This window comes from Hemiscyllium ocellatum, chromosome 25 (assembly GCF_020745735.1).
Source record: "Hemiscyllium ocellatum isolate sHemOce1 chromosome 25, sHemOce1.pat.X.cur, whole genome shotgun sequence".
In the NCBI taxonomy this organism is placed as follows: domain Eukaryota; kingdom Metazoa; phylum Chordata; class Chondrichthyes; order Orectolobiformes; family Hemiscylliidae; genus Hemiscyllium; species Hemiscyllium ocellatum.
This window is the reverse complement of record NC_083425.1, coordinates 20,109,967-20,124,915: the sequence shown is the minus strand read 5'-3', so window position 1 is coordinate 20,124,915 and position 14,949 is coordinate 20,109,967. Positions and strand designations below refer to the sequence as shown.

The 14,949-nt window shown below is 39.9% G+C and overlaps 1 protein-coding gene across 4 annotated transcripts in view; it reads right to left on the bottom strand.

Annotated features, from left to right (window-relative positions):
* LOC132828008 (transmembrane channel-like protein 6) overlaps positions 1 to 14,949 on the bottom strand; it is a 99,388-nt gene that overhangs the window by 55,771 nt on the left and 28,668 nt on the right. For 2 of the 4 annotated variants that reach the window (XM_060844871.1, XM_060844874.1), the window contains exon 2: positions 6,680 to 6,785. The exons of 1 other annotated variant lie outside the window; for it this stretch is intronic. The gene's annotated coding sequence lies outside the window, so the exon portion shown is untranslated. Of the gene's footprint in view, positions 1 to 6,128; positions 6,218 to 6,679; positions 6,786 to 14,949 lie in introns of those variants that run through there. One more of the 4 variants, XM_060844875.1, reaches the window with a different exon arrangement.

Below are 14,949 nucleotides of genomic sequence, written 5' to 3'. Positions count from 1 at the left end.
CGCATATCTTTGGACTGTGGGAGGAAACTGGAGCACCCGGAGGAAACCCACACAGACATTGGGAGAATATGCAAACTCCACATAGACAGTCACCCAAGGCAGGAATCGAACCTGGGTCCCTGGCGCTTTGAGGCTGCAGTGCTAGCCACTGAGCCACTGTTCTACCTGATGTGGGATATGGGTAATTACAGGCTACTTAAGAGAACATTTTTCACAGCTATATACAAAATCGCTGAGTAAACAGGAAGGAAGGTTGCAATCGAGTATCGTCTTCAGGCAGGCGGCGGTTTGAACAGATGGAAGAAATGCAGTGGATGTTGTGTACATGGACTTCAGCAAATCTTTGAGTCAAAGCATAACACAGAAGATGATAAGGAATATGGAAACAGAGAAAGGATAACTCATTGGTTTAAAAACTGATCAGCAAATAGAATAGTAGTTTAACTTTTCTGAGTGGTTGGATGTGGTTAAGGGTTCCTACAAGATCCTGAACTGAGACCCCCTTGTCTTCACTACATACCAATGATTTGAATGCAGGATCAGATGAAGTAGTGTTGATAGTAAAGCAGAAAACATAACAAATAATTGATAATTTGAGGAATAGTAGCCTTGATGCTGATTTCCCCTTCCCTAACCTAGGAGTGCCCTATTACCATTTATCCACATGCCTGGTCCACACTGACTTCTCATTGGAGAAAATGACTGAATCATTCAAATAAAAATACAAACACTTTCAAAAGATAACTAACCAATTTAATTTCTGCATTAATTATACTTCTGTGGGAACGATTTCCATGATGAGCTTCACGTATTTCTTTTTATTAAAACTGTCTAGCATCAATGCTTAAAAATGTGGAATCAGCTGAATTTTAATTTTATGTGAAGTTGCCAAACCCTTCTGCATTCTTGTATAGCTGAGTTGGTCAGAACATGCAGTTGTAGTGACAATCAGATCAGCTATTATCTTACTGAATCGTACAGTACACTACAGAGACTGAACGGCCTAATTCAGATGTTTGTTCACTGCATTTAAAGAAGAAAAACAGCATTTTCACTTTGTATCACTTCTGTTCGTATTAACTGGCCTTCCATTGCTATTTTCATAATGTTTTCTTATATTTTTTGTTAACCCTCCCATTTCCAGCATTTTTCTCTATCTTCATTACTTCAGTTTCAGATCTTTCCTCTCATTTAACTGAAAATATTCCTTCTGAAATAGAGAAATGGCGATGTACAAAATAAAAAAAACACAGCTAAAACTTGAAAATGCTCCGTGTAGATGTACTTGACAAATGTGTTCGTTCAAATCCTTTGGAATAGGTTAGAGCCAAAAGATTGGGCTGGTTTTTGTGGTCGGGACAAAGCCACCGACTTTGAAGAAAACTGTCCACAACAAATTTGCAAGTTCTAAGAGGAAACTTTGGTTTCCTTGTTGTCAGTTTATTTCAACCAACAATTTAAGGGAACGTAACAGGGATGTAGCAACAGTGATGTTAGCAAGCAGACTTGAGCAGCCAATCACATTTAAGTATTCTTATAGGTAGCTTGTCAGGAAATAGAAGCCCCTGAATCCCCACATTTAGAATTTTAACATTATTTTTATGACAGAATAATGAGTTGAACATGTAAATGAAATTAACAAATGACAGATTTGAAATAACAAAACAAAAGTAAAATTTGCTTTAGAAGCATAACTTATCAGATTGGAGGAACTTGACATGTAGGAAATTTGAAACACTCTTTTCCAAGGTGATGGTGTTCAGCAGTAATTTGCAAACTTAATACACTATTAAAAGCCCAGCTAAAGCTCATTCAACAAAGTAGAACTTTGTCTTCCATAGGGAAGGTAATGTTAAGAGATAAAACTTCATCCACAATGCAAACCAATTTTGATAAAATCAAAACCAGCTTTATTGTTCCCACCTTCAAAAAAAAGTCACTTGCTAGCAGTTATCACATTTGAAGCAAGGACTTCCCAACTGGGTAGGCAGAAGGGATTAGTTTAATTTGGCATCAGATTCGGCACAACATTGTGGGCTGAAGGACCTGCTCCTATGCTGTACTATTCGATGTTTGATGACACAAGGGCACAAAAGGTGCCATTCAAGAACACAAAGGGTGGGGAGGCATGAGAGCAATTTAAGAACTCCAGGGGTTGACTGGTGGGAGCTGCCTTTTCAAGGGCTTTAATCGTAACAGGAATCAGCTTTAAAAGATCTTCCCATTCAACCACACCCACGATTCCAAAAGGAACAGCACAAATGTTAGCACTCAGTCCGAGTTCCACCATTGCTTCCTGGGGTTCATGACACCAAAATTGCATCTTGTGACAAAGAGTATAGGAAGAACAAAGAACTAAGCTGTCGAAAGATTATGTGCAACATTTTGTTATGTTGGAATTACCAATAGAAAAATTAATAACCAAAACTTTGGTTTTATATTCATTCACAGGATGTTGTATCATGGCCATGAATGCCCCAGTTAAGAGTCAATCATATCCTGTGAGTCTGGAGTCACATGTATGGCAGTTTCCTTCCCCAAAGGACATTAGCGAATCAGTTGGGGTTTTTCCCCCCAACAGTTGACAATAGTTCATGGTCATCAATAGACACTTTATTCCAGATTTTTACTGAATTCAAATTCCACCATCTGCCATGGCAGAATTCAAACACAAGTACCTAGAACATCGCCTGGCTCTCCAGGTTACTAATCTAGCTATAATGCCACTAGCTCATTGCAACCCCATATTAAAACAAACTTTTCTGAATATAGTTATGTCCTTCCGTAACAAAGCTTTAACAATGTTCCGGAAGGTTGGTTTTTAATTGGTTTTCACATAACTTACGTGTTATGGATAAAATCAATTCATAGAATGTCTTATGGAGATGAGAAATGTCAGACTAACAATTATTTCAACATCAGCATCATTTTCCAAACAACTTTGATGAATTCAAGTGCACCAGTGAATTAGAATCAACTGCACCAGATCTACAGATAAACATGTGGATATCTTAAAAATAGCATCTATTGTCCATACAAGAGTGTACAGCATGAGTGCTTGAGAACTTTGCACACTTAAAAATGGGCTGCAGCTCAAGGCATGAAGAACCTTTACAGTAAATCCTTAAATATTAAAAAAAACTGGGGTTCCTGATGAAGAAGCAGTGCTCCGAAAGCTAGTCATAAAATCATAGAGAACTACAGCACGGAAACAAACCCTTCTATCCAACCCGCCCATGCGAACAGATATCCCAACCCAATCTAGTCCCACCTGCCAGCACCTGGCCCATATCCCTCCAAACTTTTCCTATTCATATACCCATCCAAATGACTTTTAAATGTTGCAATTGTACCAGCCTCCACCACTTCCTCTGGCAGCTCATTCCATACACGTACCATCCTCTGCATGCAAAAGTTGCCCCTTAGGTCTCTTTTATATCTTTCCCCTCTCACCCTAAACCTCTGCTCTCTAGTTCTGGACTCCCTTATCCCAGGGAAAAGACTTTGTCTATTTACGCTATCCATGCCCCTCATAATTTTGTAAACCTCTATAAAGGTCACCCCTCAGCCTCCGACACTCCAAGGAAAACAGCCCCAGCCTGTTCAGTCTCTCGCTATGGCTCAAATTCTCCAACCCCGGCAACACCCTTGTAAATCTTTTCTGAACCCTTTCAAGTTTCACCACATCTTTCTGATAGGAAGGAGACCAGAACTGCATGCAATAATCCAACAGTGACCTAACCAATTACCTGTACAGCCGCAACATGACCTCCCAACTCCTGTACTCAATACTCTCACCAATAAAGGAAAGCAATCCAAACGCCTTCTTCACTATCCTATCTACCTGCAATTCCACTTTCAATGAGCTATGAACCTGTGCTCCAAGGTCTCTTTGTTCAGCAACACTCCCCAGGACCTTAACATTAAGCATATAAGTCCTGCTAGGATTTGCTTTCCCAAAATGCAGTACCTCGCATTTATCTGAATTAAACTCCATCTGCCACTTCTCAGCCCATTGGCCCATCTGGCCCAGATCCTGTTGTAATCTGAAGTAACCTTCTTCGTTGTCCACTAAACATCCAATTTTGGTGTCAGCTGCAAACTTACTAACTATACCTTTGATGCTCAGATCCAAATCATTTATATAATGACGAAAAGTAGTGGCCCCAGCACTGATCCTTGCTGTACTCCACTAGTCACAGACCTCCAGTCTGAAAAACAACCGTCCACCACCATCCTCAGTCTTCTAGCTTTGAGCCAGTTCTGTATCCAAATGGCGAGTTCTCCTTGTATTCCATGAGATCCACCCTTGCTCACCAGTCTCCCATGTGGATCCCTAATCAGTCCTTGCCTTTCCAAATACATGTACATCTTGCCCCTCAGGATTCCCTCCAACAACTTGCCCACTACCGAGCTCAGGCTCACTGATCTAAAGTTCCCTCGCTTGTCCTTACATCACATTAGCCAATTTCCAGTCTTCCAACACCTCACCTGCGCCTATCAATGATAAAAATATCTAGTAAGAAGCCGAGCAATCATTTCTCTATCTTCCCACAGAGTTCTAGGATTCACCTGATCTGGTCCTCGGGATTTATCCACCTTCATGCATTTCAAGACATCCAGCACTTCCTCCTTTGCAATATGGACATTTTCACCATCTATGTCCCTACATTCTATATCTTTCATATTCTTTTCCACAGTAAATACAGCAAAATACCCATTTAGTATCTCCCATTTTCTGCAGCTCCACAAAAAGGCCGCCTTGCTGATCTTTGAGGGCCCAATTCTCTCCCTTCTTACTCTTTTGTCCTTAATGTATTTGTAAAAACTCTTTGGATTCTCCTTAATTCTTTTTGCCAAAGCTATCTCATGACCCCGTTTTGCCCTCCTGATTTCCCTCTTAAGTATACTCCCACTGCCTTTATACTCTTCTAAGGATTCACTTGATCTATCCTGTCTATACCTGACATATGCTTCCTTCTTTTTCTTAACCAAGCCCTCAAGTTCTTTAGTCATCCAACATTCCCTATACCTACAAGCCTTTCCTTTCGCCCTAACAGGAATATACTTTCTCTGGATTCTCGTTATCTCATTTCTAAGGCTTCCCATTTTTAAGCCATCCCTTTACCTGCGATCATCTGCCCCCAATTAGCTTTAGAAAGTTCTTGCCTAATATCATCAAAATTGGCCCTTCTCCAATTTAGAAGTTCAACTTTTAGGTCTGGTCTATCCTTTTCCATAACTATTTAAAATCTAATAGAATTATGGTCGCTGGCCCCAAAGTGTTCTCCTACTGATAACTCAGTCACCTGCCCTGCCTTATTTCCCAAGAGTAGGTCAAGTTTTGAACCTTCTCTAGTAGGTACATCCACATACTGAATCAGAAAATTGTCTTGTACACACTTAACAAATTCCTCTCCACCTAAACTACTATGGCAGTCTCAGTCTATGTTTGGAAAGTTAAAATCCCCCATCATAACCACCCTATTATTCTTACAGATAACTGAAATCTCCTCACAAATTTGTTCTCAATTTCCCTCTGACTTTTAGGAGGTCTATTATATAATCCCAATAAGGTGATCATCCCTTTCTTATTTCTCAGTTCCACCCAAATAACTTCCCTGGATGTATTTCCAGAAATATCCTCCCTCAGCACAGCTGTAATGCTATCCCTTATCAAAAATGCCACCCCCTCCCTCCCAACACTTCTCTTGCCTCCCTTTCTATCCTTGCTGTGGCATTTGTATCTTGGAACATTAAGCTGCCAGTCCTCTCCACCCCTGAGCCATGTTTCTGTAATTGTTAATGACATCCCAGTCCCATGTTCCTAACTATGCCCTAAGGTCATCTGCCTTTCCTGTTAGGTCCCTTGCATTGAAATAAATGCAGTTTAACTTATTAGTCCTACCTTGTCCCTGACTGTTTGATTCACTTTTGTTCTCAACTGTACCAATCTCAGGTTGATCTCTTTCCTCACTATCTCCCTGTGTCCCAACCCCCCACCTTACTAGTTTACCTGCTTCCAAATACAGTAAACCTGCTGGACCATAACCTGCTGTTGTGTGATTTTTAACTGTATATTTTAAATAACATTTGAATAACATTTAATTTTTAAAATGCAAAGATACCTTTTTGAAGATCAATGCTAACCAATTCTATTGTAGTTTTTCTTACTTCATTGCTCTACTAGTAGTAGCATTATTCCTTCAGTTGCCCAGGCCCTAAGCTCAGGATTTCTCTCTTGTAAACCTCTCTGCCAGTCTTTCTTCATTCAAGATGCTACTTAAAAGCTAATCTTTGACATCAGTCCAAAAAGCTGCTTCCGTTCCTCAGTTTCAATTAGTGTTTGATCATGTTCCTGTAGAGGCACGTTAGAATATGTGGTGATGTTAAAAGGTGCTGGATAAATGCAAGCTTTTGTTTACTCAAATAAAAAAAAATGGCGGCTCAGGAATTTTGTATTTTTACATTCTTGGATACAATAAACTTATGAAGCACTTGGACTTAAAACAATACTGCAGTTTAAATAAATTCTTTGTTTTCAGTAAATGTCTTCCTTCCTCTGATGTCTGGGTATGTCAGAGTATAGTCTATTTCCAATCCTGTGTTTGTCAATATGCTGTTTTAGGATGCATCATCGTGCTTCTTGAACAGGGAGTTGTGATGAGTCAGCACATACTTCTCAGTATACATCAGGCTGACTGTTTATGATTTTAAAATCCATCCTCTGCATTGGTTAGTTTACAGCTGCAGTGGGTGCTGACACAGTAAGCTAAGATTTCCTGCTGAAATAGGAAACAAAAGTTACTTTTTTGTAATTCCTGAGATACAGTTTCTAAGTGTTATATGTACTGCATTGTTCCAGCTAGAAACAAGTGTGAATTCAATTGAAATGGGATGTTTTTAATAAAGTGCTAATAAGGCAAAATAGTAGATTGGTTTCTCATTCCACAGGCACTATGTGATCGACTGGTTTCATCCAACACTTGTTTTGCTTTGCAGTTTTAATATTCAGCATGACTTGTTCACTCCAAATAACCTAACAAATCTATGGATTGCAACATGAGACACATTTAAAACGATAATGACGTGCCATGACAGATAGGGCATTAATAATTAAGCTTTCATGACCTACCTGACACTCCTTTTATTAACACATTCACCCTAGTTTCTATGTGGTTTTACAGGACGCAGGGCAGCACAAAGTGCAGAAGTGATGACAAAGAGACAGAGTATTCAAATCAAACATTCAAAAAGTAAAACTTTCAAAATCGGCCTGGATGACAATGATGTTATTATTTTCTCCATTAGAATAGAAGAATTGAATTTTACAGCTGCCTGACATCCTGTTCAAACTTGAAGTAATGAACCCCCTCCATATCCCTGTTTACTTGCAAATATTAATGCAGAAATGAAAGCACACTCAATTGTTTTTACCTTTTTGCATGGCTTGGCTGAAGATGTTGGAAAGAATTAAATTTATCCTTTTGCTCATCCATGCCTTTTCATCATCACTTCTAATTCTGTTCAGTTTTATCTTTGTTCTTTTTCCCCCTTCTTTCTCCATTACATCATGTTTGGTGCATTGACATCAGGGCATCCTCATGCAGCAATGCTGCTCTAGTAGCTTACAAGAGCCATGATGCAGTCAGTCCTCCCTCCTCCACAATTATATTCCAATCCAAATAAAAACAAAGAGCATATTGAATCATAGAATCTCTACAGGGTAGAAAGAGGCCATTTGGCCCATCAAGTCCGCACCAACCTTCCATAAAGCATCCCAATCCAGATTCAGCCCCTCACCCCATTCCCAAAACCTTGCACTCCACATGGCTAACCCACCTAACCTACACATTCCCAGACACTATGGAGCAATGCAGCATGGCCAATCCACCTAACCTGCACATCTTTGGACTGTGGGAGGAAACTGGAGCACCCACAGGAAGCCCACATGGACATGGAGAGAATGTGTAAACTCCACATAGATAGTAGCCCAATTTTTGGGGGTGAGAGATGGGGGAAATCAAACCCAGGTCTCTCATGCTATGAGGCAGAAATGCTAACCACTGAACCATCATGCCTCCCTAATGCTGTATTTCCATTTTCCACAGAGATCAACCTTAAGGCCTCTCTCACTAATGTTTTTCTAAGGTCTAGGCTGAATGATTAATGAGCCGGTCAACTCCAGGGTTCACAATACAAAGAGTTTCACCTATTTAGTTTCTGGAATACTGTCTGACTTGCTGCACCTCCTGGTGCACAGCTGAAATAAATCAAGCATTTCTGTTAATATTTCAATAACTCTCCAAACTCTAAGTCTTCCCAAGTAAAAAAACAAGAAATTCAAGTGATAGCAGACTTTATGACGACAGAAACTGTGAATTTGTTGATGCAACAGGCAGAATTATATTGCTCTTTAATATGCCACTCATACAGTTTTATTGATTTATGTGCTTCAAAGCCAGTCACACTGCAGCACACTTACCTAAAGTAGAAACAAAATCTGTGCTGGGCTTTCTGAAGCCCATGATTTGAAAAAGGGAAAGGCCAACAAATTTGTATTGACATCACCTTTTGTTACAACCAACAAATATCTCTGATATGATTTATGCAATGAATCACTTGACAAAATTATCGTCATTGTAGTAACATAAAACACAGCAGTCAATTTGAACAGAGCAAAGTCCACGGACAGCACAATGAACAGGTAGTCGGCATTTATGATATTAATTGAGGGCTAAATATTGGACAGAATAGTGAAGTATCTCCCCTACACTACCCTGCCATAGAGTCTTCCACATCCAGCTGAACAGATAGGGCAGAACAGGGGCAGGATGGTGGCTCAGTGGTTAGCACTGTTGCCCCACAGCGGCATGGGGCCTGGGTTCCATTCCAGCCTCAGGTGACTGTCTGTGTGGCGTTTGCACGTTCTCCCCATGTCTGGTGGGGGGGGTCTCCTTCCATAGTCCAAAGATGTGCAGGTAGAATGGCTCTGCTAAATTGCCCCATTTATTGTTCAGGGATGTGCAGACTAGGTGGATTAGCCATGGGAAGTGCAGGGTTACAAGGATAGGGTTGGATGTTCTTTGGATGGTCGGTGTGGACTCATAAGCTGAACGGTCTGCTTCCACACTGTTAGGATTCCATAATGGTTCTATGGGATAGATGGGGCTGCAGGATGACACATCAGAGCAAGTGCAGAACAGCAGCGTCAGTTTTGTGCTCATGCCCCAGGGTAGCGTTTGTACCTGGGAGTTGTGTGTCTTAAGGCAAAGATGATACCAACTGAGCCACAGTTAACATTGGAGTTTAGAAAAGCTCAGAAAAAACAAAATATTTCCAATATTTGTAATTCAGCGTGCAATTCCATCATTCAATGCTATATGCCTTTGTCTTAGTCTGGTACACAAGTCTTCAATTGGAACTCTGTTAACACTGAAGAAGTCACACTTCTGCAAAATCACGGAAGAATCAATAAAAGTTCAGAGATACAGCGGCCAGGGTGGTGGATGAATTCCAAGTCTGCTTGACACAGTCATTTTTAGAGAGAAAAATAACAGCAAACATGAAGCTTGAACTGGAATTTTTACCAGTGCATAATGAGAAACAATGAAATTATCAAGTTTTAGATTAGATTACTTACAGTGTGGAAATAGGCCCTTCGGCCCAACAAGTCCACACCGACCCGCCGAAGCGTAACCCACCCAGACCCATTCCCTTACATTTACCCCTTCACCTAACACTATGGCAATTTAGCATGGCCAATTCACCTAACCTGCACATTTTTGGAGTGTGGGAAGAAACCGGAGGAAACCCGCGCAGACACAGGGAGAATGTTCAAACTCCACACAGACAGTTGCCGGAGGCAGGAATTGAACCCGGGTCTCTGGTGCTGTGAGGCACTGTGCCACTGTGCTACCCACGTTCTGTACACATTTAAGCCAGAGTATATTAGATCTTTGTGTTTCCCATGTTGACTGTTTTAAATCACCAACCTCAAATCACACCGGAATATTTTTGAACAGGTCACAACAGAAATTCCATGGACTGTTAAAATAACATGGGACTTCTTTCCAAATCTGATGACCCAGAGACTGTTGAAACTAAAGAGGCCTTCAATTGGAATGGAGCCCTTTCTCCCTCTAACCTGAACCTGTTTCTGACTCGGCCTCTTTCTCTCAGAGGTCATAAAAAGCCAACTTAGTAAACACTTCAGCAGGTTGATTGCATAGTCAGTCTGCTTAAGTCACATATTTCCTGGAAATGTTATTTTTAACTATTAAAGATGACTTGGACCTTTTTGTAAAGCCACATTCACAGAATTCAAACTACAAATCCATGTGTTTGTGCTTTAAGAGCCCAAATCTCCAAATTATGTTATAGACCTTGCTCTACATTAAAACAAATATTGAACCAAATGACTAAAATATGCTATTAGTTATTTTAAACACATTTAGTTTGCTGCAAGCACCATAAGTAATTGTACAGAATTAAACTGCCTCCTTTACATCAGTTTTAACAGCTGGTTTGTATTAAAACAGCAGCTGCAAGAGGGTGGAAGAACTCAATGTACATACATCCCCAGAGTGGAATAATCTAAATAATTTTACCCAACTTTTCTCATTTAGATTTCAAATCTATTAGAGGACAAAAGAAAAACTGCCGTTAAGTCCAAACTGTTCAAATGGAAAATTTCAGAACAAAACACTATACTTAAAATAACTTTCTAAACATAGGTTGCAATAATGGAGGGAGGCTTACTTTGTCAATGAGATGTCAGTTATGAGTCAGTGATCATTATCTGTGTTGGTAGATAGTTACTGCAACATATATATTCCTTCAGTAGGTTTTGTAAAGGGTGCTATTCTGAACCATTTTGTTGTGGCAGAAACACTCATCTTTCATGCAGATGACTTTTGCAAAGAAACAGTTTTCTTACATTGTTTCCTTGCACGGAAGCGTACATTAGCTGAAAATGTATTGCTGGAAAAGCGCAGCAGGTCAGGCAGCATCCAAGGAACAGGAAATTCGACGTTTCGGGCATAAGCCCTTCATCAGGAATGAGGAAAGTGTGTCCAGCAGGCTAAGATATCTTAGCCTGCTGGACACACTTTCCTCATTCCTGATGAAGAGCTTATGCCCGAAACATCGAATTTCCTGTTCCTTGGATGCTGCCTGACCTGCTGTGCTTTTCCAGCAACACATTTTCAGCTCTGATACTCCAGCATCTGCAGACCTCACTTTCTCCTGGAAACGTACATTCTCAATATATATTAGGCTAAAAAGATAAAGAATTAAATAAGCCTGACTTTCCTTACTTAAAAGAAGGAGTTTCACTTCTCATTAAAAGCTTGCTGTCTGTCACATGGACAAACACAATATTTGATTAGTTTCTTATAAGAGCCAAACATGTTCAATTAGCATGCCAAATATTCACAATTGATTGCCTAATAAATAATCTTTCAGTAGAAAGCAAGCTGAAACATCAAACTAGCAACTGGCATTTACATGTTCAGCCTCTGGGCACTATAAAATACTTGGCTTAACACTAACATCACAGTTCAACTCAGACGGTGACATTTAAAATCCAAGGAGTTAGTCTGCAGGTAATTGTGTGCGTTTTCCAATAAAACAGCATGTCACAGTTTTAGTTGGTTCATTTTAATCAATTTCTTATCCAAAACCCCCATGCTTTTGATGCAATAAATTGTGTTGACACTGAAAGATAAGCATTTTCATTAACGTCGTCAATTTTCTTTTTCAAAAAAGCATAGACCTGCACCAATTCATATACAATGTGTCATACAATACAGCCTGCTTTTAGTCTCTTTGACAGGATTAATATCTTACAGGATTAATGTCATACAAACAGTTGACACCACTATTCCACTTTCAGGAACTGTCGTTAGCATCATTTTGCACTATTCTTGAGCCAACCGTCCTAACTGACCCTCCCAATGCCTCGGCTTACAGAATGACTATCAGTGAATCATATGATTTCTACAAGTGGCAGGAAGGATGGTGGCGCAATACACAAATATTGTGTCCTTAATAGCTCACAAGCGAAAAGTGAGTGTTACCTGTGTCATTTAGTATCAGAACAAAGTCAATGATTCATTATTATTTACTGGTGATATCAGAGCTTCCCCACACCTTCCCCCCCCACTCATGTCATCTGCTCACAGGTGTCCTCCCGTTTCTCAGTATTTCTTGCACAACAGCTGCTGGCCGAAACCATGAGTAGAGATACTCAACAACAGGGAACTAAACTAAACAGGTTTAATACAATAACATTTCCAGACCTTACAAGCTCAGATCTCAAGACAGTGATCCAACAAGTTTTGCCACCCTGCTTTCAGCTGTAACAGGTCTAGCCTAGGCATACTTGTGGGGAGTGCAGACTTGTTCAGGATCTGTAGCATGCTCTCATCGTCATTGGCGGGTAACCGCAAGAAAACGAAAAGTGCTTAGGTTTAGGGCCTAGGGAATTGCTGGAAGGTGTGAATGCAAGGGAATCACCTTAGTTAATAGATCTGCAACCTAGCCTTAAAACAAAAGGGTTATATTTGTTACCCAAAGGGTCTATGCTGCAAAAGAAATAAATTAAAAATAAAGTTCAGGTTTCAGATGCCAAAGCTTTTGATGAGTTTTGTTTTATTCTTTTCATCAATTTTGGTTCGGAGCTATGAACTGGGAACTGTGAGATAAAGATGACTTTTAACACAAGCTGTTACTGGCAATCAAAAAGACAAACAAGTTTTTATTTATTCGCGAAGCTAGGCCTGGAAGTAAACTGCACACTGGTTCTTGATCAAAGGTTTCTAAAGGTGCTTCATCACCACAGAAGAGCATAACGTTTAAACAGACAGCAAAAGTTGGCTATTAATGAGGCCAGTACCTGGATTAGTTCCAGCAAGTCTGGAAAAGACCTTATTCTCAAGCATATGGCAAATTTTGAATGGGAACTGGGACCTCATGGAGGAGATGGTCAGTCAGTCAGAGACAGGTTAGAGTTGGAATTGGGTTTTAGACTGTATTTTCTGTGAGAATGAATCTGACTGCTGATATTACAGCATGAAGACTTGAGAGCTCCCTGTCTAACCTCTCATGAACAGTTCTTCGAAGATCAGAAAAGAGAAAACTAAGTTATAATTATTACTGCCTTTATTGGAGTGAACTGCAAAAGTGACCCTGATCAGCATCGTCAGAAAAATCAACAGAGAAACCATCATTTACTCCTGTGGAACAAGCCAACAAGAAAACCACTTAATAATCTGGTCAGTTTTGTTACTTGCTTTTATGCATCTTTTACTGCGTTTGTCTGTCTTCTGTGAGATGAGGTGGAAAACAAAGGCATTTGGGTTTAAAACATCGATCAATTAGATTTTAGACTCGGTTGATTAATGTTACTCTAAAGTTATTATATTGTTAATAAATTGCTTAAGTCTTTTTCTTAAAGACACAGACTGATACCTGAATTGATTATTGGCAGAATCTGGTTTTAATTATTCACAAGTCTGATTAGAAACCAATGGGGGTCAATTTTGAGGCCCCTTGAAGGTATTCATTTTAGTGAGTTGTGATTACAGAAGTAGAAAGGCTGATTTGGTTCATCCATCGGAGATCTCTGAGCTGGCATGAATTTTCCTCTCAATATGTAGTGTCAACCTGCTGAGAATTTCCAGCGGGATTCTGTCTTAATTTCAGATATCCAGGATCTACTGTACATTGTTTTATATTCTATGAAAATGTTTTTAAAACAAGGGAAAAATGAAAATAGCTGCCATTTCAGTCAGAGTTTTTAAACAGGGGTCACATTTGAAACGTGAGCACAATTCAGACTACGTTGGATCTTGATCTAACCCATAGTTAATGACTACCCTCAAAACAGGCAACAAAGTATAAACACAAAAAACAGTAATTTCTGGACTGTGCATATAACATCGCTGAAGACAACAGATTCAACTGAAAGAAGTAGTAATTGTTGCTAACCCAGTTCAATCTTCAATCAACCAAACTTTTCTAGGGTCTTCCCAGCATATTCCTATATAAGACAATAGATAGATAAATTTTTACACTGTCATCAATGGCTCCAAATACGCCATCCAGGTTATAAATAAATTTACCTGTAACTCCTTCCACCTTATAAATTTTTCTGGATATCAAGGAAACCATAGAGCAATTTTTCACTCAGAGAGTAGTAGGGGCATGGAATGCACAGCCTGCAACAGTAGTAGACTCGCCAAATTTAAGGGCATTTAAATAGTCATTGGATAGGCATATGGACAAGAATGGAATAGTGTAGATTAGATGGGCTTCAGATTAGTTTCACAGGTCAGCACAACATCGAGGGGCAAAGGGCCTGTAATGTACTGCGTTGTAATGTTCTATGTGAAGCATTAGGAGAGCCATTGCAGATTCAACAGGTCTCTTTCACCACCACAAAGATTGTGTGATCATGTGTCCGAACACCCCATTTTTGTGCACACAACCTCAAATGTAATCTCACATCGCCACTATTCCCACATCGATCTTCTCATTTCTCCAGCCCAACTGAATACAAGATTTGGGGAAAACAAATTGCTAGAACCAGAGGTCACAGTTACAAGAGCAGATTTAAAACAGAGAGGAGGAGAAGTTACTTCTCTCAAAATGTCACAAATCTATGAAATTCACTATCCCAGAGTTTAGTGGCTGCTGGGACATTGAGTCAATTTAAGGAGGAGATAGACTTTTAAATGGTTTGAAGGGTTATGGTGGGCTAGGAGGAAAGTGGAGTTGAGGCCAATGAGATCAGCCATGATGGTACCAAATGGCAGAGCTGAATTAGCTCCCCCTGCATCTAGTTCTTATGTTTTAAAAGTATCTGGGCAGTCAGCAACAGTTGAATCTTAGTATTGACTTGATGGACGTCAACTCTCAGCTATATTAGGGAATCCAAAAACCAGT